This window comes from Oncorhynchus gorbuscha, unplaced genomic scaffold, assembly GCF_021184085.1.
Source record: "Oncorhynchus gorbuscha isolate QuinsamMale2020 ecotype Even-year unplaced genomic scaffold, OgorEven_v1.0 Un_scaffold_496, whole genome shotgun sequence".
Taxonomy (NCBI): domain Eukaryota; kingdom Metazoa; phylum Chordata; class Actinopteri; order Salmoniformes; family Salmonidae; genus Oncorhynchus; species Oncorhynchus gorbuscha.
The window spans coordinates 170,271-195,883 of NW_025745323.1; the positions used below are offsets into that span (position 1 = coordinate 170,271).

Consider the following 25,613-nt stretch of genomic DNA (forward strand, 5'->3'; position numbering starts at 1 on the left):
CCATCACTAGAGGGGATAGTCCATCAGTTCATTACCTATAACACCATCACTAGAGGGGATAGTCCGTCAGATCATTACCTATAACACTACAACACCATCACTAGAGGGGATAGTCCGTCAGATCATTACCTATAACACTACAACACCATCACTAGAGGGGATAGTCCATCAGATCATTACCTATAACACTACAACACCATCACTAGAGGGGATAGTCCATCAGTTCATTACCTACAACACTACAACACCATCACTAGAGGGGATAGTCCATCAGTTCATTACCTATAACACTACAACACCATCACTAGAGGGGATAGTCCATCAGTTCATTACCTACAACACCATCACTAGAGGGGATAGTCCATCAGTTCATTACCTATAACACCATCACTAGAGGGGATAGTCCATCAGTTCATTACCTACAACACTACAACACCATCACTAGAGGGGATAGTCCATCAGTTCATTACCTATAACACCATCACTAGAGGGGATAGTCATTACCTATAACACCATCACTAGAGGGGATAGTCCATCAGTTCATTACCTATAACACTATAACACCATCACTAGAGGGGATAGTCCATCAGATCATTACCTACAACACCATCACTAGAGGGGATAGTCCATCAGTTCATTACCTATAACACTATAACACCATCACTAGAGGGGATAGTCCATCAGTTCATTACCTACAACACCATCACTAGAGGGGATAGTCCATCAGTTCATTACCTACAACACCATCACTAGAGGGGATAGTCCATCAGATCATTACCTACAACACCATCACTAGAGGGGATAGTCCATCAGTTCATTACCTATAACACCATCACTAGAGGGGATAGTCCATCAGTTCATTACCTACAACACCATCACTAGAGGGGATAGTCCGTCAGTTCATTACCTATAACACTACAACACCATCACTAGAGGGGATAGTCCATCAGTTCATTACCTACAACACTACAACACCATCACTAGAGGGGATAGTCCATCAGTTCATTACCTACAACACCATCACTAGAGGGGATAGTCCATCAGTTCATTACCTATAACACCATCACTAGAGGGGATAGTCCATCAGTTCATTACCTATAACACCATCACTAGAGGGGATAGTCCATCAGTTCATTACCTACAACACCATCACTAGAGGGGATAGTCCATCAGTTCATTACCTATAACACTATAACACCATCACTAGAGGGGATAGTCCATCAGTTCATTACCTACAACACCATCACTAGAGGGGATAGTCCATCAGTCCATTACCTATAACACTACAACACCATCACTAGAGGGGATAGTCCATCAGTTCATTACCTATAACACTACAACACCATCACTAGAGGGGATAGTCCATCAGTCCATTACCTACAACACCATCACTAGAGGGGATAGTCCATCAGTTCATTACCTATAACACCATCACTAGAGGGGATAGTCCATCAGTCCATTACCTATAACACTACAACACCATCACTAGAGGGGATAGTCCATCAGTTCATTACCTATAACACTACAACACCATCACTAGAGGGGATAGTCCATCAGTTCATTACCTATAACACTATAACACCATCACTAGAGGGGATAGTCCATCAGTTCATTACCTACAACACTACAACACCATCACTAGAGGGGATAGTCCATCAGTCCATTACCTACAACACCATCACTAGAGGGGATAGTCCATCAGTTCATTACCTATAACACTACAACACCATCACTAGAGGGGATAGTCCATCAGTTCATTACCTACAACACCATCACTAGAGGGGATAGTCCATCAGTTCATTACCTACAACAACATCACTAGAGGGGATAGTCCATCAGTTCATTACCTACAACAACATCACTAGAGGGGATAGTCCATCAGTTCATTACCTATAACACTATAACACCATCACTAGAGGGGATAGTCCATCAGTCCATTACCTATAACACCATCACTAGAGGGGATAGTCCATCAGTTCATTACCTACAACAACATCACTAGAGGGGATAGTCCATCAGTTCATTACCTATAACACTATAACACCATCACTATAGGGGATAGTCCATCAGTTCATTACCTACAACACCATCACTAGAGGGGATAGTCCATCAGTTCATTACCTATAACACCATCACTAGAGGGGATAGTCCATCAGTTCATTACCTATAACACTACAACACCATCACTAGAGGGGATAGTTCATCAGTTCATTACCTATAACACCATCACTAGAGGGGATAGTCCATCAGTGCATTACCTATAACACCATCACTAGAGGGGATAGTCCATCAGTTCATTACCTATAACACCATCACTAGAGGGGATAGTCCATCAGTTCATTACCTACAACACCATCACTAGAGGGGATAGTCCATCAGTTCATTACCTATAACAACATCACTAGAGGGGATAGTCCATCAGTTCATTACCTATAACACTATAACACCATCACAAGAGGGGATAGTCCATCAGTGCATTACCTATAACACCATCACTAGAGGGGATAGTCCATCAGTTCATTACCTACAACACTACAACACCATCACTAGAGGGGATAGTCCATCAGTTCATTACCTATAACACTACAACACCATCACTAGAGGGGATAGTCCATCAGTTCATTACCTACAACACCATCACTAGAGGGGATAGTCCATCAGTTCATTACCTACAACACTACAACACCATCACTAGAGGGGATAGTCCATCAGTTCATTACCTATAACACTACAACACCATCACTAGAGGGGATAGTCCATCAGTTCATTACCTACAACACTACAACACCATCACTAGAGGGGATAGTCCATCAGTTCATTACCTACAACACCATCACTAGAGGGGATAGTCCATCAGTTCATTACCTACAACACCATCACTAGAGGGGATAGTCCATCAGTTCATTACCTACAACACTACAACACCATCACTAGAGGGGATAGTCCATCAGTTCATTACCTATAACACTACAACACCATCACTAGAGGGGATAGTCCATCAGTTCATTACCTACAACACTACAACACCATCACTAGAGGGGATAGTCCATCAGTTCATTACCTATAACACCATCACTAGAGGGGATAGTCCATCAGTTCATTACCTATAACACCATCACTAGAGGGGATGGTCCATCAGTTCATTACCTATAACACTACAACATCACTAGAGGGGATAGTCCATCAGTTCATTACCTATAACACCATCACTAGAGGGGATAGTCCATCAGTCCATTACCTATAACACTACAACATCACTAGAGGGGATAGTCCATCAGTTCATTACCTATAACACTACAACACCATCACTAGAGGGGATAGTCCATCAGTCCATTACCTATAACACTACAACACCATCACTAGAGGGGATAGTCCATCAGTTCATTACCTATAACACTACAACACCATCACTAGAGGGGATAGTCCATCAGTTCATTACCTACAACACTACAACACCATCACTAGAGGGGATAGTCCATCAGTTCATTACCTATAACACCATCACTAGAGGGGATAGTCCGTCAGATCATTACCTATAACACCATCACTAGAGGGGATAGTCCATCAGTTCATTACCTATAACACCATCACTAGAGGGGATAGTCCATCAGTTCATTACCTATAACACCATCACTAGAGGGGATGGTCCATCAGTTCATTACCTATAACACTATAACACCATCACTAGAGGGGATAGTCCATCAGTTCATTACCTACAACACTACAACACCATCACTAGAGGGGATAGTCCATCAGTTCATTACCTATAACACTACAACACCATCACTAGAGGGGATAGTCCATCAGTTCATGGATTGGGCCCTTCGGTCCACATAACCTTACTCATCATGAACTGAAAAGAGAAGGAAAAACTGATCCAAGATCAGCTTTGTGAAGGCCTGTGTCTCTGAAAAGTGATCGGGGTACAGGTTAGAGGTCAGGGGTCAGGGTGGTACTTACCGCTGGACGCAGGGGGCAGTTCTCCTATGACCGTCTTCAGTCCGATGCTGGAGATGTCTCGGAGCTGCTCCTTGTCTGCCAGCATGTTGGTACACAGGGTGTCCACTATAGTCTCCACCTGGTACTCCTTCACCTTACTGACCAACGGGCCCAGGCTGGAACACAATATATATATATATCAATATAAACTACCTGGTACTCCTTCACCTTACTGACCAACGGGCCCAGGCTGAAACACAATATATATATATATATATATATATCAATATAAACTACCTGGTACTCCTTCACCTTACTGACCAACGGGCCCAGGCTGGAACACAATATATATATATATATAAACTACCTGGTACTCCTTCACCTTACTGACCAACGGGCCCAGGCTGGAACACAATATATATATATATATATATAAACTACCTGGTACTCCTTCACCTTACTGACCAACGGGCCCAGGCTGGAACACAATATATATATATATATAAACTACCTGGTACTCCTTCACCTTACTGACCAACGGGCCCAGGCTGGAACACAATATATATATATATATAAACTACCTGGTACTCCTTCACCTTACTGACCAACGGGCCCAGGCTGGAACACAATATATATATATATATATATATATAAACTACCTGGTACTCCTTCACCTTACTGACCAACGGGCCCAGGCTGAAACACAATATATATATATATATATAAACTACCTGGTACTCCTTCACCTTACTGACCAACGGGCCCAGGCTGAAACAATATATATATATATAAACTACCTGGTACTCCTTCACCTTACTGACCAACGGGCCCAGGCTGAAACACAATATATATATATAAACTACCTGGTACTCCACCTTACTGACCAACGGGCCCAGGCTGAAACACAATATATATATATAAACTACCTGGTACTCCTTCACCTTACTGACCAACGGGCCCAGGCTGGAACACAATATATATATATAAACTACCTGGTACTCCTTCACCTTACTGACCAACGGGCCCAGGATGGAACACAATATATATCAATATAAACTACCTGGTACTCCTTCACCTTACTGACCAACGGGCCCAGGCTGGAACACAATATATATATATATATAAACTACCTGGTACTCCTTCACCTTACTGACCAACGGGCCCAGGATGGAACACAATATATATCAATATAAACTACCTGGTACTCCTTCACCTTACTGACCAACGGGCCCAGGCTGGAACACAATATATATCAATATAAACTACCTGGTACTCCTTCACCTTACTGACCAACGGGCCCAGGCTGGAACACAATATATATATCAATATAAACTACCTGGTACTCCTTCACCTTACTGACCAACGGGCCCAGGCTGGAACACAATATATATATCAATATAAACTACCTGGTACTCCTTCACCTTACTGACCAACGGGCCCAGGCTGGAACACAATATATATATCAATATAAACTACCTGGTACTCCTTCACCTTACTGACCAACGGGCCCAGGCTGAAACACAATATATATATATATAAACTACCTGGTACTCCTTCACCTTACTGACCAACGGGCCCAGGCTGAAACACAATATATATATATAAACTACCTGGTACTCCTTCACCTTACTGACCAACGGGCCCAGGCTGGAACACAATATATATCAATATAAACTACCTGGTACTCCTTCACCTTACTGACCAACGGGCCCAGGCTGGAACACAATCTAACTGGTTCTCTGGTCTCAACAGAAGCTTGTCCAGAGTTAATCTAATGCCATGATAACACCACGTTGTGACTCTGAGCCATGAGAGACCTGTTTATTAAACACACTGAGTAACACACTACCATGTTACCAGTCAGGACGAGAGAGGAAGAGACCTGTTTATTAAACACACTGAGTAACACACTACCATGTTACCAGTCAGGACGAGAGAGGAAGAGACCTGTTTATTAAACACACTGAGTAACACACTACCCATGTTACCAGTCAGGACGAGAGAGGAAGAGACCTGTTTATTAAACACACTGAGTAACACACTACCATGTTACCAGTCAGGACGAGAGAGGAAGAGACCTGTTTATTAAACACACTGAGTAACACACTACCATGTTACCAGTCAGGACGAGAGAGGAAGAGACCTGTTTATTAAACACACTGAGTAACACACTACCATGTTACCAGTCAGGACGAGAGAGGAAGAGACCTGTTTATTAAACACACTGAGTAACACACTACCATGTTACCAGTCAGGACGAGAGAGGAGGAGACCTGTTTATTAAACACACTGAGTAACACACTACCATGTTACCAGTCAGGACGAGAGAGGAGGAGACCTGTTTATTAAACACACTGAGTAACACACTACCATGTTACCAGTCAGGACGAGAGAGGAGGAGACCTGTTTATTAAACACACTACCATGTTACCAGTCAGGACGAGAGAGGAAGAGACCTGTTTATTAAACACACTGAGTAACACACTACCATGTTACCAGTCAGGACGAGAGAGGAAGAGACCTGTTTATTAAACACACTGAGTAACACACTACCATGTTACCAGTCAGGACGAGAGGGGAAGAGACCTGTTTATTAAACACACTGAGTAACACACTACCATGTTACCAGTCAGGACGAGAGAGGAAGAGACCTGTTTATTAAACACACTGAGTAACACACTACCATGTTACCAGTCAGGACGAGAGAGGAAGAGACCTGTTTATTAAACACACTGAGTAACACACTACCATGTTACCAGTCAGGACGAGAGAGGAAGAGACCTGTTTATTAAACACACTGAGTAACACACTACCATGTTACCAGTCAGGAAGAGAGAGGAAGAGACCTGTTTATTAAACACACTGAGTAACACACTACCATGTTACCAGTCAGGACGAGAGAGGAAGAGACCTGTTTATTAAACACACTGAGTAACACACTACCATGTTACCAGTCAGGACGAGAGAGGAAGAGACCTGTTTATTAAAACAGTACATCAGTTGAACCTACTTGTTCTGGCCATCCAGGTCAGAGTCACCTGATCCGTCATCTCTGTAACGACAGATCTTTGCGGGGTGTTTTTTTTAAACACCTGTAAGTGCCATTTACTGCAATCTAGAGCAACAAACAAAATGTAAAAATGGCCTTAAAATGATAATATCTTTGTTCTCTTACATAGTGGTGCAGCCAGACCACAAAGAGACACAAAGCCTTTCTGACAGTCTGTTTTCACGACACACAACAGAGTAGATTACTACTTCAAAACGGCAGCGATACGAAAGCAGGCCAACTTGCAGTGTGACTGTAGCCTATATTAAACACTGGAGATGTGAGAGAAATACAGCCTAGAGAGATTCATTTTAATTCATCTTCTCATTGATCACATAATCCCTTAAAAGCCTAATTCTACATGGTGAGTTGAGCGTGAGAGCCGAGACGATCACACCGCCGTTGGCTCATAAGCACCGAGACGTGTTCCCCTTGCTGGGGCAAGGAAGATCAAAATCAATGCTGCTCTGACCTGAAATATCCAGACAAAAATGTCAAATATGCAATAAGACAAACTGAAGCAAACACAGAGTTATTCAATAACACTGTCCAATACTCAGTGTTGTGAAACGATATGAATGAGAGAGAGAGTGACTGACAGAGGCAGAAAGACACACACAGAGGCAGAAAGACACACACAGAGGCAGAAAGACACACACAGAGGCAGAAAGACACACACAGAGGCAGAAAGACACACACAGAGGCAGAAAGACACACACAGAGGCAGAAAGACACACACAGAGGCAGAAAGACACACACAGAGGCAGAAAGACACACACAGAGGCAGAAAGACACAGAGGCAGAAAGACACAGAAAGACACAGAAAGACACAGAAAGACACAGAAAGACACAGAAAGACACAGAAAGACACAGAGGCAGAAAGACAGAAAGACACAGAGGCAGAAAGACAGAAAGACACAGAGGCAGAAAGACAGAAAGACACAGAGGCAGAAAGACAGAAAGACAGAGGCAGAAAGACACAGAGGCAGAAAGACACAGAGGCAGAAAGACAGAAAGAGGCAGTAAGACACAGAGGCAGTAAGACAGAAAGAGGCAGTAAGACAGAAAGAGGCAGAAAGACAGAAAGAGGCAGTAAGACAGAAAGAGGCAGTAAGACAGAAAGAGGCAGTAAGACACAGAGGCAGAAAGACAGAAAGAGGCAGTAAGACAGAAAGAGGCAGTAAGACAGAAAGAGGCAGTAAGACAGAAAGAGGCAGTAAGACAGAAAGAGGCAGTAAGACAGAAAGAGGCAGTAAGACAGAGGCAGAAAGACATAGTGGCAGACAAAGAAGCAGACAGAGGCAGAGAGACAGACACAGTGGCCAAGGACTGGTGATTATTATCGAGGGGGGAGACTGTTGGAAAGATGTTTCAAGTTGCTTACTGTGAGGACTTAATATATCGTTCGCAATGAATGTTAAAAGAACAACACTTTCCTACATTTCGGCGCAGCAGGCCCGGTTCTCCTATATGCTCCCTCAACATTACCAGGACAGAGAAAACACACACGTGCTCATTGGTCACATGATTTGTACCTTGTCAGCTCGGGGGTTTGAACTCGCAACCTTCCGGTTACTAGTCCAACGCTCTGACCACTAGGCTACGCTGCCGCCCCTGAGAATGACAACGGTAAAAGACTAATTACTTACAGACATTAATGTAACCAAATGACGGGGGTTAACGGTACATTTACTAATGAGGACGTCAATGGGGATCTGATTTTTTATTTTTTCAATCGAAGGGCCAATAAATTTACACTATGAAACACTGAATGCTCAAGACTTGGATGGGAGGCAGCGGAGACATTCTGGAAAGAGACTTTACGTTCTCGTCTCAACGTTATAAAAATATACTCAAGACATAATTTTCACAAATATTTTAAAATGCTTTTCACTGACAGCCGCAACGTAATAATCAGCTAGGTCCATTGACACACGCGCTGCCCAGATTGTGGCCTTCCCAAATATAGATAGGCCTACGAGCTTGTGATCTGAAACAATTCACAGCAACCACAAAACATAAGAAACCAATGATCCTCTATAACCAAGTCCTGCTTTTTGGTTAAGTATTTTACAATGTTTATATTCATAGACCGTTGCAATTATATAATTTCGACAAATGTATTTCCATTCATTTCCCAATTGATCCACCACTATGTCATCTCTCTCCTGTTCTATTGGATCCACCACTATGTCATCTCTCTCCTGTTCTATTGGATCCACCACTATGTCATCTCTCTCCTGTTCTATTGGATCCACCACTATCATCTCTCTCCTGTCCTATTAGATCCACCACTATGTCATCTCTCTCCTGTCCTATTAGATCCACCACTATGTCATCTCTCTCCTGTTCTATTGGATCCACCACTATGTCATCTCTCTCCTGTCCTATTGGATCCACCACTATGTCATCTCTCTCCTGTTCTATTGGATCCACCACTATGTCATCTCTCTCCTGTCCTATTTGATCCACCACTACGTCATCTCTCTCCTGTCCTATTGGATCCACCACTATGTCATCTCTCTCCTGTCCTATTAGATCCACCACTATGTCATCTCTCTCCTGTTCTATTGGATCCACCACTATGTCATCTCTCTCCTGTTCTATTGGATCCACCACTATGTCATCTCTCTCCTGTCCTATTGGATCCACCACTATGTCATCTCTCTCCTGTTCTATTAGATCCACCACTATGTCATCTCTCTCCTGTTCTATTAGATCCACCACTACGTCATCTCTCTCCTGTTCTATTGGATCCACCACTATGTCATCTCTCTCCTGTCCTATTAGATCCACCACTATGTCATCTCTCTCCTGTTCTATTGGATCCACCACTATGTCATCTCTCTCCTGTTCTATTGGATCCACCACTATCATCTCTCTCCTGTCCTATTAGATCCACCACTATGTCATCTCTCTCCTGTTCTATTAGATCCACCACTATGTCATCTCTCTCCTGTCCTATTAGATCCACCACTATGTCATCTCTCTCCTGTTCTATTGGATCCACCACTATGTCATCTCTCTCCTGTTCTATTGGATCCACCACTATCATCTCTCTCCTGTCCTATTAGATCCACCACTATGTCATCTCTCTCCTGTTCTATTAGATCCACCACTATGTCATCTCTCTCCTGTCCTATTAGATCCACCACTATGTCATCTCTCTCCTGTCCTATTGGATCCACCACTATGTCATCTCTCTCCTGTTCTATTGGATCCACCACTATGTCATCTCTCTCCTGTCCTATTAGATCCACCACTATGTCATCTCTCTCCTGTTCTATTGGATCCACCACTATCATCTCTCTCCTGTCCTATTAGATCCACCACTATGTCATCTCTCTCCTGTTCTATTAGATCCACCACTATGTCATCTCTCTCCTGTTCTATTGGATCCACCACTATGTCATCTCTCTCCTGTCCTATTGGATCCACCACTATGTCATCTCTCTCCTGTCCTATTAGATCCACCACTATGCCATTTCTCATATTAACAACCCACGATAGTTGTTGCATCATTAGATCTCCCCTTTTTCTAAGTTTCTAACAGAGATGTACATGTCTGTCACATATGGAACAGCTATCAGTGTGAGCTGTTTAGAATGGTGTTTACCCCCCGAATTGCATTTTGACAAATATTTGACAATGCCATTTTATTGGACTGCACGAGATGCATGTGAAGATGAATTACCATCATCTAAAAGGTGATTTCTGTGGGTGGACTGGGTGGATGCCCTAAGGGATTATGCACCCCAATGCATATGGGTCAGGTAAATGTCTGAAATAATAGCTTGTAAATTTAAAAAAAAATCTTCCCGGGCCACATTTTCCTAATGGAAACCCTCTCTCACACACACACAGAGAGATCTCTCACCATTTGACGGCTAGATTCTGGACCTCTCCGTTTTTGTCTTCCAGTAGCTTGAGGATCATCTTGACCACCTTGCGTTCACTGTCATCGTCCAGCTTGATGGAGTCTTTCTGCAGCTCCGACATCAGGTCGTTGGTGGCCATGAATCTACAGGAACACACAGGGAGAAAGAAGACCCAGTTAGACCAACAGGGTTATGAGGTTATATTTCTTTACCTTCATTTAACTAGGCAAGTCAGTTAAGAACAAATTCTTATTTTCAATGACGGCCAAGGAAACAGTGGGTCAACTGGTCTAGGAATAGTGGGTCAATTGGTCTAGGAACAGTGGGTCAACTGGTCTAGGAACAGTGGGTTAACTGCCTTCAGGGGCAGAACGACAGATTTGTACCTTGTCAGCTCAGGGATTTGAACTTGCAACCTTCCGGTTACTAGTCCAACACTAACCACTAGGCTACCCTACCCTAGTAATCCTAGTAAAAATTCCCTGTCTTAGGTCAGTTACGATCACCACTTGATTTTAGGAATGTGAAAAGTCAGAATAATAGTTGAGAATGATTTATTTCAGCTTTTATTTCTTTCATCACATTCCCAGTGGGTCAGAAATTTACATACACTCAATTAGTATTTGTTCGCATTGCCTTAAAATTGTTTAACTTGGGTTAAACATTTCGGGTAGCCTTCCACAAGCTTCCCACAGTAGGTTGGGTGAATTTTGGCCCATTCCTCCTGACAGAGCTGGTGTAACTGAGTCAGCTTGGTAGAGTCAGGTTTGATGGCCTCTTTGCTCGCACACCCTTTTTCAGTTCTGCCCACACATATAGGATTGAGGTCAGGGCTTTGTGACGGCCACGCCAATACCTTGACTTTGTTGTCCTTAATGCCATTTTGCCACAACTTGGAAGTATGTTTGGGGTCATTGTCCATTTGGAAGACCCATTTGCAAACAAGCTATAACTTCCTGACTGGTGTCTTTGAGATGTTGCTTCAATATATCCACATCATTTTCCTTTCCTCATGATGCCATCAATTTTGTGAAGTGCATCAGTCTCTCCTGCAGCAAAGCACCCCCACAACATCATGCTGCCACCCCCCGTGCTTCACAGTTGGGATATTGTTCTTCAGCTTGCAAGCCTCCCCCTTTTCCTACAAACATAACGGTCATTATGGCCAAACAGTTCTATTTTTGTTTCATCAGACCAGAGGATATTTCTCCAAAAAGTATGATCTTTGTCCCCATGTGCAGTTGCAAACCGTAGTCTGGCTTTTTTTATGGCAGTTTTGGAGCAGTGGCTTCTTCCCTGCCGAGTGGCCTTTCATGTTATGTCGATATAGGACTCGTTTTTACTGTGGATAGAGATACTTTTGTGCCGGTTTCCTCCAGCATCTTCACAAGGTCCTTTGCTGTTGCTCTGGGATTGATTTGCACTTTTCACACCAAAGTACGTTAATCTCTAGGAGACAGAACGAGTCTCCTTCCTGAGCAGTATGACGGCTGCGTGGTCCCATGGTGTTTATACTTGCGTACTATAGTTTGTACAGATGAACGTGGTACCTTCAGGCTTTTGGAAATTTCTCCCAAGGATGAACCAGACTTGTGGAGGTCTACAATCTTTTTTCTGAGGTCTTGGCAGGTTTCTTTAGATTTTCACATGATGTCAAGCAAAGAGGCACTGTGTTTGAAGGTAGGCCTTGAAATACATCCACAGGTACACCTCCAATTGACTCAAATGATGTCAATTAGCCTATCAGAAGCATCTAAAGCCATGATATTTTCTGGAATTTTCCAAGCTGTTAATTAAAGACAGTCAACTTAGTGTATGTAAACTTCTGACCCACGGGAATTGTGATACAGTGAATTATAAGTGAAATAATCTGTTTGTAAACAATTGTTGGAAAAATGACTTGTGTCATGCACAAAGTAGATGTCCTAACCGACTTGCCAAAACTATAGTTTGTTAACAAGAAATGTGTGGAGTGGTTGAAAAACGAGTCCATGAATCGACAGGTACAAACAGGGAGAAAGAAGACCCAGTTAGACTAACAGGCTATGATATTATACGTTCATAAGACATACAACTAAAGAATCTTCTAGAGCAGAGCCCCCCCCAACCCCCTTCCAGCATTAGGGAACACTATTTCTACGTTATTTTATATAGCTTCCTGCACCTGGTATTCTCCCAGGTGATCTCCCGGCCCAGAGCTAATCAGGCCCGACCCTGAACATGCGTGTTCAGGGTGGTATGGCCACGAGTATATTCCCCACATCATCCCCTGAATTACGCCCCTTGGCTCATCACTGCAACTCCTCAAAGGGCTCAGGAGAGGCCACGTCATGCCTCCTCCAAAAACATAACCCACCTACCTATTTATCACACCGCCTGCTTAACCCGGATGTCAGCCGCACCAACGTGTCGCAGGAAACACAGTTCCCCTGGCAACCGGGTTCAGCTTGCAGGCGCCCGGCCCCGTCACAAGGAGTCGCTAGAGCACAATGAGCCAAGGAAAGACCCACCGGTCAAACCCTCCGAAGGGTTTTAACACCAATGAGCTGAGAGAAGGAAACCCTCCGAAGGGTTTTAACACCACTGAGCTGAGAGAAGTTAACAAGGCAAGTGCTCTGACATTAGAAACCAAAGCAAATCAACACTAGTGCAAAGATCAAGCTAATATCTCAGAGGAGAGGAACGCTTGAAGCCTAAAGCACTAGAAGATACCAGACAGACCAGCTCTGATCTCTTAAGAGTGTGTGTGTGTGTGTGTGGGGGGGTTAACTTACCATCATATCCAATTTAATACATGGGAGTATACATCACACACAATCAGCTTTAAGACACCATCTTGTCTCCAACTTAACACATCACAGAACTCCTGGTGCGATTCAACAAAGACCTTTTCCTAAATACTATGCTTCTCAACACTAGGCTCGTTGATCATCTCTGACGTGCCCCCCTAATCGGAACGCAAGAAGCTTTTTAAACAAGAGGGACAGCGAGATGGAAGAGAGGAAAGAAAATAATGAATAATGCATGAGGTCCATGACCCACACTCACTGAGAGACAACCCCACAGCATGAGGTAATGGACTGGAGCACCCACACTCACTGAGAGACAGCCCCACAGCATGAGGTAATGGACTGGAGCACCCACACTCACTGAGAGACAACCCCACAGCATGAGGTAATGGACTGGAGCACCCACACTCACTGAGAGACAGCCCCACAGCATGAGGTAATGGACTGGAACACCCACACTCACTGAGAGACAGCCCCACAGCATGAGGTAATGGACTGGAACACCCACACTCACTGAGAGACAACCCCACAGCATGAGGTAATGGAAGGGAGCACCCACACTCACTGAGAGACAGCCCCACAGCATGAGGTAATGGACTGGAACACCCACACTCACTGAGAGACAGCCCCACAGCATGAGGTAATGGAAGGGAGCACCCACACTCACTGAGAGACAACCCCACAGCATGAGGTAATGGACTGGAACACCCACACTCACTGAGAGACAGCCCCACAGCATGAGGTAATGGAAGGGAGCACCCACACTCACTGAGAGACAGCCCCACAGCATGAGGTAATGGAAGGGAGCACCCACACTCACTGAGAGACAGCCCCACAGCATGAGGTAATGGACTGGAACACCCACACTCACTGAGAGACAGCCCCACAGCATGAGGTAATGGACTGGAACACCCACACTCACTGAGAGGCAGCCCCACAGCATGAGGTAATGGACTGGAGCACCCACACTCACTGAGAGACAGCCCCACAGCATGAGGTAATGGAAGGGAGCACCCACACTCACTGAGAGACAACCCCACAGCATGAGGTAATGGACTGGAGCACCCACACTCACTGAGAGACAACCCCACGGCATGAGGTAATGGAAGGGAACAACCACACTCACTGAGAGACAGCCCCACAGCATGAGGTAATGGAAGGGAGCACCCACACTCACTGAGAGACAACCCCACAGCATGAGGTAATGGACTGGAGCACCCACACTCACTGAGAGACAACCCCACAGCATGAGGTAATGGACTGGAACACCCACACTCACTGAGAGGCAGCCCCACAGCATGAGGTAATGGACTGGAGCACCCACACAGCATGAGGTAATGGACTGGAGCACCCACACAGCATGAGGTAATGGAAGGGAACACCCACACTCACTGAGAGACAGCCCCACAGCATGAGGTAATGGACTGGAGCACCCACACTCACTGAGAGGCAACCCCACAGCATGAGGTAATGGCCTGGAACACCCACACTCACTGAGAGACAGCCCCACAGCATGAGGTAATGGACTGGAGCACCCACACTCACTGAGAGGCAACCCCACAGCATGAGGTAATGGACTGGAACACCCACACTCACTGAGAGGCAGCCCCACAGCATGAGGTAATGAGCTGGAGCACCCACACTCACTGAGAGGCAACCACACAGCATGAGGTAATGGACTGGAGCACCCACACTCACTGAGAGACAGCCCCACAGCATGAGGTAATGGACTGGAGCACCCACACTCACTGAGAGACAGCCCCACAGCATGAGGTAATGGACTGGAGCACCCACACTCACTGAGAGACAGCCCCACAGCATGAGGTAATGGACTGGAGCACCCACACTCACTGAGAGGCAACCCCACAGCATGAGGTAATGGACTGGAGCACCCACACTCACTGAGAGGCAACCCCACAGCATGAGGTAATGGACTGGAACACCCACACTCACTTGAGAGACAGCCCCACAGCATGAGGTAATGGACTGGAGCACCCACACTCACTGAGAGACAGCCCCACAGCATGAGGTAATGGAAGGGAGCACCCACACTCACTGAGAGGCAACCCCACGGCATTAGGTAATGGACTGGAGCACCCACACTCACTGAGAGACAGCCCCACGGCATGAGGTAATGGACTGGAGCACCCACACAGCATGAGGTAATGGACTGGAGCACCCACACAGCATGAAGTAATGGACTGGAGCACCCACACTCACTGAGAGACAGCCCCACAGCATGAGGTAATGGACTGGAGCACCCACACAGCATGAGGTAATGGACTGGAGCACCCACACAGCATGAGGTAATGGAAGGGAACACCCACACTCACTGAGAGACAGCCCCACAGCATGAGGTAATGGACTGGAGCACCCACACTCACTGAGAGGCAACCCCACAGCATGAGGTAATGGCCTGGAACACCCACACTCACTGAGAGACAGCCCCACAGCATGAGGTAATGGACTGGAGCACCCACACTCACTGAGAGGCAACCCCACGGCATGAGGTAATGGAAGGGAACAACCACACTCCTGTCTCTCTAAACTGGTGCGAGAAAGTGGGAAAACACTTTCTACCAGGAAGTGATCGTCTATAGTGGAACTCAATCTTCACTACCACCACACTATATAAACATCAGTAGAACCTTATAAAATACTGCATGTTTTATTTTCCCCCAAATTCTATTTTCTCTGTTTAATTGTTTTTCAGGTTTTCCTGTCAAATATCACACGTACATTTTTTAAATGTGATGTTCTAAGTCCACAACAATGGTTAAACCACAGGTATGGGTAAAATCTAAGAAATGCTACTTTTGGAGTGTAGATACCCTTTAACTCTGTGGCACCAGCAAGAGACCTGTTTGGTTAGCGGTGTTTCTGTAGTACATGTGATTGTTAATAATTTATGCAAATCATCATTATACACAGCTCAAAAAAATAAAGGGAACACTTAACAACACAATGTAACTTCAAGTCAATCAACACTTCTGTGAAACCAAACTGTCCACTTAGGAAGCAACACTGATTGACAATACATTTCACATGCTGTTCTGCATATGGAATAAACAACAGGTGGAAATTATAGGCAATTAGCAAGACACCCCCAATAAAGGAGTGGTTCTGCAGGTGGTGACCACGGACTACTTCTCAGTTGCTATGCTTCCTGGCTGATGTTTTGGTCACTTCTGAATGCTGGCGGTGCTTTCACTCTAGTGGTAGCATGAGACGGAGTCTACAACCCACACAAGTGGCTCAGGTAGTGCAGCTCATCCAGGATGGCACATCAATGCGAGCTGTGGCAAGAAGGTTTGCTGTGTCTGTCAGCGTAGTGTCCAGAGCATGGAGGCGCTACCAGGAGACAGGCCAGTACATCAGGAGACGTGGAGGAGGCCGTAGGAGGGCAACAACCCAGCAGCAGGACCACTACCTCCGCCTTTGTGCAAGGAGGAGCAGGAGGAGCACTGCCAGAGCCCTGCAAAATAACCTCCAGCAGGCCACAAATGTGCATGTGTCTGCTCAAACGGTCAGAAACAGACTCCATGAAGGTGGTATGAGGGCCCGACGTCCACAGGTGGGGGTTGTGCTTACAGCCCAACACCGTGCAGGACGTTTGGCATTTGCCAGAGAACACCAAGATTGGCAAATCCGCCACTGGCGCCCTGTGCTCTTCACAGATGAAAGCAGGTTCACACTGAGGACATGTGACAGACGTGAGTCTGGAGACGTTGTGGATAACGTTCTGCTGCCTGCAACATCCTCCAGCATGACCGGTTTGGCAGTGGGTCAGTCATGGTGTGGGGTGGCATTTCTTTGGGGGGCCGCATAGCCCTCCATGTGCTCGCCAGAGATAGCCTGACTGCCATTAGGTACCAAGATGAGATCCTCAGACCCCTTGGAGGACCATATGCTGGTGCGGTTGGCCCTGGGTTCCTCCTAATGCAAGACAATGCTAGACCTCATGTGGATGGAGTGTGTCAGCAGTTCCTGCAAGAGGAAGGCATTGATGCTATGGACTGGCCCGCCCGTTCCCCAGACCTGAATCCAATTGAGCACATCTGTGACATCATGTCTCACTCCATCTACCAACGCCACGTTGCACCACAGACGGTCCAGGAGTCGGCGGATGCTTTAGTCCAGGTCTGGGAGGAGATCCCTCAGGAGACCATCCGCCACCTCATCAGGAGCATGCCCAGGCGTTGTAGGGAGGTCATACAGGCACGTGGAAGCCACACACACTACTGAGCCTCATTTTGACTTGTTTTAAGGACATTACATCAAAGTTGGATCAGCCTGTAGTGTGGTTTTCCACTTTAATTTTGAGTGTGACTCCAAATCCAGACCTCCATGGGTTGATACATTTGATTTCCATTGATCATTTTTGTGTGATTTTGTTGTCAGCACATTCAACTATGTAGAGAAAAAATATATATATTTAATAAAAATATTTCATTCATTCAGATCTAGGATGTGTTATTTTAGTGTTTTGCCAGATAAGCTACTTTGTAGTTAACATTTAATTGAGAATGTGTTTGTGAAAGCCTTTCCATCTACCAGAAGACTGTTGTCATTATTAGCATTGTCACTAACGGCTACACTTAGTGGTAGACAAACATGTACACACAGACAGGGGTATTCCTGAGCTGATGGAGAATACACAATCACTGATACATTTTGTTCATATTTTACGATAATCTTGTGCAAATGAACCCATTTAATGTCTGGATTCTGTCCTCGTTCTCCACCACCCTCATTTTATAGGGCCTTAAATTAGACGAGGACAACCAGACTCACACCCACACAAACATGACAGTGGATAACATTAGACCTCCCACTCAAATGTGAAAGGCCATTGATTTCCCCTGCTAATAATGATGTCATCATGCAAACGTGCAGAAGCAAGGAGCACCTCTTTACTCCCTCTATAATGTGATGTTAGAACTCAAACAGGCCTACCTCTGACACAAATGGCAGATAGTCTAGTCGACTCTACTCAACCCCCACCTCCAGACTCAACCCCCACCTCCAGACTCAACCCCCACCTCCAGACTCAACCCCCACCTCCAGACTCAACCCCCACCTCCAGACTCAACCCCCACCTCCAGACTCAACCCCCACCTCCAGACTCAACCCCCACCTCCAGACTCAACCCCCACCTCCAGACTCAACCCCCACCTCCAGACTCAACCCCCACCTCCAGACTCAACCCCCACCTCCAGACTCAACCCCCACCTCCAGACTCAACCCCCACCTCCAGACTCAACCCCCACCTCCAGACTCAGAGGTTAGGCCTAAACTCAACAGCTACTTCTTGACTGACTCAATTTAGAGTTTAGAATCTAGAGGTGGATGTAAAATATTACTCAACCATGATGGATAATCCATTGCGCGGGTGTCAAGTCGTGCTTTTGGCAGCTGCATAGGCAATCCCTCAAAACTGCAAGGCAATGGGGGCACACCGTGGAACAGGCTCCCTTGTACAATAGTCCTGTACCATTTCTCACCATTCCACCCCAGGTACCACAGAACACAAGCCACCGTCAGTCATTGTTATGAACACGAAACAGTCTGGGATCTGTAGAGCAGAACGCCATGACGTCACCTACCTAGAGCAGAACGCCATGACGTCATCTACCTAGAGCAGAACGCCATGACGTCATCTACCTAGAGCAGAACGCCATGACGTCATCTACCTAGAGCAGAACGCCATGACGTCATCTACCTAGAGCAGAACGCCATGACGTCATCTACCTAGAGCAGAACGCCATGACGTCATCTACCTAGAGCAGAACGCCATGACGTCATCTACCTAGAGCAGAACGCCATGACGTCATCTACCTAGAGCAGAACGCCATGCAAGACTGAGAATCTGGGAGCAGCGTAAATTGACTAAGAGTTCCCGCAAGTACATAGGCTTCTACACGTGCATTGCTTGAGCCCGGGGGTGAGGTTAATGCATGGTTATGGTCATCCGTTTCAGAGATGGGCAGAACAGATATGACACATTATTGAGGCACTCGGTATGTCAGGGGACTGTTTACATTTCAGAGTCTCTCTCTCTCTCTCTCTCTGTCTCTCTCTCTGTCTCTCTCTCTGTCTCTCTCTCTGTCTCTCTCTCTGTCTCTCTCGCTGTCTCTCTCTCTGTCTCTCTGTCTCTCTCTGTCTCTCTCTCTGTCTCTGTCTCTGTGTGTGTGAGAAACACTGGAAAACACCAGAACAAGACTACAGGAATGTAGCACTGGATCCCCACAGGTGCACACATCTAAGATAGTGGAAAAAAACTGCAACATTTATTAGGTGGTAGATTACCACTATGTAGTTAGTTATACATGTAAGTTCATGACAACTGTAACAGAATTGTTAAGAGCAGAATGCTGGCTTACATCTTCATATTTTCTGGAAAAAACAACTGTTTCTCTAATGAGAGTTGACTAATTCACGGTTTGGGTTGAAATTCAATCAAGTTGTTTATGATTGTGTGTTTGGTATGGTTAATATAAAACACCTGACAGTGAGGTAGTGGTATGCTTCAAAGCTAACTAATCAGCTAACTAAATGAACTACATTTTGACTCCCCGATCAGCCAACAACAAACAGGCAGGCTGAATTATGTTATGTGATGTACTGTAGTTAGCTAACATTAGCTAAGCAATCATTCATATGGCATCTGTAGACAGCTAGGATATGTGCAACGCCTTTTCCAGCTAACTACTTAGTTAACAACCTTGCTAACTAGTGTAGTCCTCTTACTTGAGTTATCTAGCCAAATTCGTTAACTTTTTCCTACCTCAAAACGTTAGCTAGTTTCCTAGCTTGTTAGCGTTGACAGTCACTCTGTCAGAGCGAGTTAGCCAGCTAGCTAGCTAGCAACATGACAGTGTTAAAATGTAACTAGCTAGCTATATATACATATATATACACACACACTTTGTAAAACTGACAAATTAGACATATAAAATGTCAACATGTTAATCTGGGGTTCCTCGCAAGAATGTGTTTATAGCGAGTGGCTAACATTGTTAGCTAGTTAGCAGACGAGCCAAAAGGACAGAATTGATTTGAGGCCTAAAACGAGCTAACTTGCTAACTCACGGGACGATATACCGGTTTGAGTCAAAGTTCAGAATCACAGCGTCATTTCAAATGCATAGACCCTTAATTATATTTGTATTTACCTGAAATCCTTGTCGCTTGATGTCATTTTTTCCAATAGATTAGAGATATGGTACGAGGCGCTCGCCATGTTTGCAGTCTGTTGGAGTAGCGACGGAGCGGAAACTCTTATCCACTTTTAATTTCGCTATTTTTACGTCTCTTTAAACGATTGAAATCGACTCAGTTTCCCACTGTCACTTTTCCTTTTGGATGGGAGCGAAGTGATGATCAGCGGCGGAATAGCAGAGAATTTAGTCTCATCCTGCGGAGTTTTGTTTGGATGTGTTTGAATGGAGGATGTCACTTTGCTCTGCAGAGAGGAGGAGCTGCAGAACCAGATGAGTTCCTGGAGGAGGTGAGGGGTCAAAGTTCAGAGTTTGTTATAGTGGGGAAGGACCAGACTACTGAGTTTGTCTGTGTTGTCACTACTTACCACAGCCATAAAGTAAAACTTGGCTATATCGCAAAAAATAAAAAATAAACATTTTAATATGAAAACAAAAATGTGCTTTTTTTGTTGTTGCTGGTCTTCGTTTAAGGTTAAGTATAAGATTAACAGTCGAGGTTGAGCCATAATGAAGACTTTGTGGCTGTGGTAACGATTTAGTTTTTATATGTAATGTGCCTTAATTAATGTGTTTGGTCCCCAGGTTGAGGTAGCAGGTCATGGGGAGTCTTAATAAATACAAATACATCGCGAGACTTGACCTGAGAAACAGACCAGGCCGGGATTTGAGGAGTCAATGAGAGAAGTGACAAATTCTTCACGGTGGTGGTCGTCTGAGAAACCTCAATCAAAGATAGTACCAGAGAAGATGGCCTAAAACTGCTTTATCCAACAGAAATATCCGATCACACTTTGCAGGTGATGTATGTCATGGCGGCGTTGGCTTGCGAAACTCAAGCGGAGAAACAAGTCAATCGGGGTGGTCGTCTCCTGCCGAACTGCGCATGTGCAGTCGGTCAACTCAAAGGCACTCCTTCGATATAAAGTTGTTTTTGACGAAAATTAAAACGGGTCAGTTTGTCCCTTTTAATTAGGTTGGAGTAATGACATGTTCAACTACTTATGAACGTGGCTTGAATCTACGTTGTGCTTTTAGATTTCGAGAAAATGTACAACTAATGAAGAATTTGTCACTTTTCTCATTGACTCCTCAAATCCCGGCGTGGTCTGTTTCTCAGGTCAAGTCTCGCGAACCTGCTACCTCAACCTGGGGACCAAACACATTAATTAAGGCACATTACATATAAAACAAAATATAAAACAGTACATCATATAACATTTTTAGACCACTACATATCTACAATACGAAATAAATAATACCACCATACAACAATATTACAATGTACGTGTGTAGAATGTGTGTGTCTCTTCACATTCCACACTGTTCCACAAGGTGTAGTTTTACCTGGGTTTTTTTGTATCTGATTCTACTGCTGATGTGGAATAGAGCTCCATGTAGACATGGTCCTATGTAGTACTGTGCGCCTCCCATAGAATGTTCTGGACTTGGACTGTGAAGAGACCTCTGGTGGCATGTCTTGTGGGGTATGTATGGGTGTCCGAGCTGTGTGCAAGTAGGTCAAACAGAAAACTCGGTATATTCAGCTAGTCAATGGTTCTTACAAAAACAAGTAGTGACAAGTCAATCTCTCCCACTTTGAGCCATATTGCACCTCTAGGTTTAGAAACTCTTGATAGTATCGTATGAAGATAGGCAGAAACTGCTTCTTCACACAGACAGCACGTAATTGCATACTTTTCATGATCAGTAAAGAGCAATTGATTATATATTTTCAGATAGGGTGATGGAAGGTAGATCCATTTGGCATGTGGCTAACAAGCTAGCTAACTAAGCAAACAACATGTGCTTCAACAGAGATTAGTCTTTTGGAAAAAAAGTTTAACATCAGAAAGTCCCTCATCCTGGTAAACTTGTCAGTTGGACTTGCTGTCATCACCAGTATAGATAGAAAGCAAATCAAACAGCATCTGGATAATCCCCTGACAGTTAGCTTGTTAACCAGCCATATCGACGTGATCTGTTAGCTAGTTGGCCAAACTGATCAATAAATGTTGCCTATCATGTCTGTCAGCGGAAATCGATAAATATGTTGAGCAGGTGATAATAACGTCGCTTGGTGGGCCAATGCTGGTTGCAGGGGGGGAGGAAAGTACATTAGGTCTACATACCACTATGTTTAGTCAACTGTACACAGTTTCTGCCCGTAACTTGCAAAGTAAACATGATCCGTTTAACAAGCAGTAACGTTACATCGGCAAATGCGCCCTTCAGCTGCTTGACATTCAGAGCCCACGAAGGATGCTAAAATTAACCTAAACCACACATACTTTTCAGGTATAGTTCACTTTTATTTTATATCACTCATATCCAATTAAGGGTCAAATCAATCAAATGTATTTATAAAGCCCTTTCTTACATCAGCAGATGTCTCAAAGTGCTACACAGTAGAAACCCAGACTAAAACCCCAAACAGCAAACAATGCAGGTGTAGAATATGTGGGCAATATTGAGACATTATAGTGAGGCAACCCTCACCTATCTGAAATTGCAAGATCAATGGATGTTTACTGATCATGAAAAGCATATTGTTTACTTGCTGTAGGCCGATAACGCTGATGGCGATTCAGCTAGATGTGCGCAATTGTTTTGTATTAAATAATAGGACATTTGTAGTTATATGTTAGTCAGTGATGATATTACAATCAAATAGCCTAGTTAACATTTATTTAACAATTCCTTGAAAACGGCACATAGTTTTCTGGGTGCATGAAGCCAAACTGCTTGCACCGTGGACCCGGATCAGAACGACGAGGGACCGTGCATTTTACAACACGCCTTTGGAAGTCCCTTACTGACACTTGCAGGGCTGTTCAGTGTTTGAGATTTTAAAGCAGACCCGAAGACTCACCTTTATCGGCTGACCTACCCTTCCTCCAAGACTTTGATTGGCGCGTTTATGATATGGTTATATATATTTGTTTTTAAACTTGTTCTATTTTAACTTTTATTTTAACTTTTATTATGCGCTTTGAGATTATTCTTGTGTTACTAAAAACGCCTTACAAATGCAATAAATAATTGATATTATTAATAGTTTTAGGGGAGCTGTTGGCCTCCTTGCGCCCCAGCAGCCAAATCGAACACGGCGATGTATTGTAACGTTTTATTGACGTTTTATTCCAGACACAAATGAGAGAAAATCTCACTCTGACCATTTTACTCACCCTGGCAGAGATGGGTATGGTGTTTTCATGTTATCCAGAGTGTTGGTGACTGTAACTGTGCTGCTTGGCAATAATTCCATTACGCTTTTTTTTTGCCGATGTTTACTGACACTGGCCATTTTCAACGGGTGTTGAGTTTCGTAAATTCATCAGTTATTCTGCGCTCTGGCACACTCAGACAAGAGTGCTCTGAAATCAGAGTAAATAGCCAGAGTTAATTTACGAACGCACCCAAAAGTGTTTTTCACAAAATTCGAAACGTATATTCTATCAAATAAACCTCACATAGCAAATAAGCCAGTGCAGTTTTTTGTTGACCAAATTCGACACTCTCACTAAACAGGTTTCCATCCAAACTTTTTATGCAAGTAAAGTACATGTCAGATATTTTTTTCTTCACAACAGACCTAATGGCCTGATGGAAACCACAAGCTCTCCAAATGTCAACCAAACTAAATATGCTAGACAAGGTGGGATCTTTATTTCTTCACAACAGACCTAATGGCCTGATGGAAACCACAAGCCCTCCAAATGTCAACAAAACTAAATATGCTAGACAAGGTGGGATCTTTATTTCTTCACAACAGACCTAATGGCCTGATGGAAACCACAAGCTCTCCAAATGTCAACAAAACTAAATATGCTAGACAAGGTGGGATCTTTTTGTATTGGTAAAATGAATTATGTGAGAAATGCCTTTATGTGCAAATATTAATATACTAAATCAAATCAAACTATTTTTCACATGTGCATGCCAAATACACAAGTGTAGACCTTACTGTGAAATGATTAGTTACAAGCCCATAACCAACAGTGTAGACCTTACTGTGAAATGATTAGTTACAAGCCCTTAACCAACAGTGTAGACCTTACTGTGAAATGATTAGTTACAAGCCCATAACCAACAGTGTAGACCTTACTGTGAAATGATTAGTTACAAGCCCTTAACCAACAGTGTAGACCTTACTGTGAAATGATTAGTTACAAGCCCTTAACCAACAGTGTAGACCTTACTGTGAAATGATTAGTTACAAGCCCTTAACCAACAGTGTAGACCTTACTGTGAAATGATTAGTTACAAGCCCTTAACCAACAGTGTAGACCTTACTGTGAAATGATTAGTTACAAGCCCATAACCAACACTGTAGACCTCACTGTGAAATGTTTACTTACAAGCCCTTAACCAACACTGTAGACCTCACTGTGAAATGTTTACTTACAAGCCCTTAACCAACACTGTAGACCTTACTGTGAAACGCTGACTGACCAGCCCTTAACCAACAGTGCAGACCTTACTGTGAAATGTTTACTTACAAGCCCTTAACCAACAGTACAGTTCAAGAAGAGTTAAGAAAATATTTACTAAATAGACTAAAGTAAAAAATAATAATAAAAAGTAACACAATAAGAATAACAATAATGAGGTTATATATAAGGGGTACTGGTACCTAGTCAGTGTGGAGGTTATATACAGGGGGTACTGGTACCGAGTCAGTGTGGAGGTTATATACAGGGGGTACTGGTACCTAGTCAGTGTGGAGGTTATATAC

The 25,613-nt window shown here is 44.2% G+C and overlaps 1 pseudogene across 1 annotated transcript in view; it reads right to left on the minus strand.

Annotated features, from left to right (window-relative positions):
* LOC124018375 overlaps positions 1 to 21,155 on the minus strand; it is an 81,416-nt pseudogene extending 60,261 nt beyond the window's left edge. Inside the window, exons 1-3 of the transcript XR_006835615.1 lie at positions 20,831 to 21,155; positions 10,866 to 11,009; positions 3,961 to 4,115 (exon numbers count right to left, since the gene is read on the minus strand). The product of XR_006835615.1 is annotated as a cullin-associated NEDD8-dissociated protein 1-like (transcript). The remainder of the gene's footprint in view (positions 1 to 3,960; positions 4,116 to 10,865; positions 11,010 to 20,830) is intronic.
* Positions 21,156 to 25,613: the final 4,458 nt, after the last annotated feature.